The sequence below is a fragment of the Tupaia chinensis genome, unplaced genomic scaffold (assembly GCF_000334495.1).
Source record: "Tupaia chinensis unplaced genomic scaffold, TupChi_1.0 Scaffold000014_1, whole genome shotgun sequence".
Lineage (NCBI taxonomy): Eukaryota > Metazoa > Chordata > Mammalia > Scandentia > Tupaiidae > Tupaia > Tupaia belangeri.
This window is the reverse complement of record NW_006159444.1, coordinates 1,277,002-1,279,507: the sequence shown is the minus strand read 5'-3', so window position 1 is coordinate 1,279,507 and position 2,506 is coordinate 1,277,002.

Sequence of the window (2,506 nt, the reverse complement as noted above, 5' to 3'; positions counted from 1 at the left end):
TATAGCAAAAAAAATCATAAGTCAGGTAATTCTCACTATTCACTAATGTAATTAAGAACTTAATGAGAGCATTACTTTAGAAGAAAAAAGACAAAGATTATTAAAAAAAGAATGAAATAAAAAGGTATACTGCTGGTCTAAGAAAACAAATCAAGGCTCAAAGCAGCATCTCACAGAACCAATTTAAAAAAATTATGTCTGCAAGGTGGTGTGTTGGTTAAGGCAGCTAGATCCCACTTGACTGACTATGTAGTTTAAATCCTGGGCCTGGCAGCTTGAAAAACGTGCCAGGCAGGGACCTGCAGTTAGCATAATGGCTATGTCGCTGAACTCCCATGTAGTCAACCGTGGTTTGAGTACCAGACACGGTGGCTTAAACTCACTCTGGGCGCATGTGCATGTGTGCCCAAGATCCCGAGAGGAGAATGGAGGAGAAGGGATTGCAGTGTGGACAACCCCCCCTGCGGGGTGATTTCTCGCTTTCTGTCTCTCTGTCTCTCTCTTTCTGGTGAGTGCACACGCACTATAGCAACCTCTCCAAAAACAAACAAACAAACAAACAAACAAACAAAGCAAACAAAAAAACATGCCAGGCACGTGTGTGTTCTTGCTCAAAATCCTGAGAAAAGAATGCAGGAGAATTGGTTGCAATGGGTCATCCCCTATGGGAAGTGCTTTCTTACTTTCCTTCTCTGTTTCTCTCTGTCTGTCTGTCTCTGGTGAGTATACATGCCCTATAGCAAATTAAAGAAAAATAAAAAAAGACTAAAAAAGAAAATACTTAAACAGTAAGGGACAGAATAGACATTATTGAAGGCTAAATTCTTTTCATAATTTGATATTCAAAAATTTTGAAAAAAGAAATACAAGATGGGCCAGCAGGTGGCGTGGTGGTTAAGGTGCTGGAGTCCCACATGGCTGACCATGGTTCAAGTCCTGGACCTGGTAGTTTGCTTTCTCACTTTCCCTTTCTCTCTGGTTAAAAATGATGATGGAGATAAATAAAATGATTAAAAAAAAAAGAAATACAAGATTTACTTTGTGTGTGTTTATGTATGTGTATGTTTTCACAACTCACTCAGCAGTATAATGTGCCTTAAGAGGTCTGTAAAGTTATTTATAAATTTTGTTTATTCAACTTAATTTGAATTTTCATATTTGTGGTTTCCACTGAAAAAAACATTAATGCGTTTGAGTTCAGTATTGGGTGCTGTCCGGATTCTACTGAGAATATTATGCAATGTATAAAATATACATTTATTATTTTCTAAAATATAAACTCATTTTAAATCCTGAAACATATCTGGCTCCAACAGTGTCAGAAATAGATTATAAGCCAGGAGTAAAATAGAGGAAACCACATATAAACAAAAGAGACAAAGAGATTAAAGTAATTAGGAAAACTGACAGAATGGGAAAAAGAAAAGATGATCCAATACAATGATAAGTGATGTCTCTCAAACAGGGAGACAAAAAAAAAAAAAAAAGGAAATAGTATACTAAAAGACCTAATACAAGAACATTTTCCTGAGTTAGAGAAAACATTGTTCAAAAATCACATTGTAACATAGGAAAATTTTAAATGCCATATTTGAAACCAAAAACATATAGATTTTAAAGATAAGGGAAGATATCTGGGTAAAAAGGTAATTTACTTTCAAAGAGAAGAAGATGAAGTTGGCTTCATATTATACCACAGCAATAGTCAATGACAAAAAATACTCAAGGAATATCTATACGTCCTAAAGGGAAGAGAATATAGTCCAAGAACACTGTATCTACTCAAAAATAAGTTGAGTTTAATAGCAATAGATTGACATTCTCAAATATTAACTAAATCAAAGAATATAACACTCAAGATCTTCTTAAAACATATTACTTGACATTCCAACAAATTGTTAACTTAGGTTCAATAAAAACTCAGGAATAGAGAATTTATGTTAAAGGGAATGAAAATGAGCAATGAGTACATTTAAAGCTACCTCTTTTCATTTACTTATAGAATTTAATAAAGACAAAAATTATTGACGATAATGTGTGATTAAGCTACTATGCAGCATATTCTGGATGGGAAATCACATTTTGTATGCTGTGACAATGCTCAGTGAATGAATGTAAATTAATTAAAAACAATTTTTTTTTAAAAAAGAACTTAACAAAGGCTACATCTAATCAATATTTATTTCATTTTCCGGAACAATATATACACTTTGGAATGCCTGAATGAGTGTATCCTCTCACCTCCCAAGTGATCATTGTCCAGTATCTTAGTTTTACTCTTTAAAAGCATTACTTCTGGGGCCAGCAGTTGGCATAATGGCTATGTTTCTGGACTCCCATGTAATGGACTGAGGTTCGGACCTGGTGGCTTAAACTCACACCGGGTGCGTGTGCGTGTGTGTTCAAGATCCTGAGAGGAGAATGGAGGAGAAGGGATTGCGGTGTGGCCATCCTCCCTGGGAGGTGATTTCTCGCTTTCTGTCTGTCTCTGTCTTTCTGGCGAGTG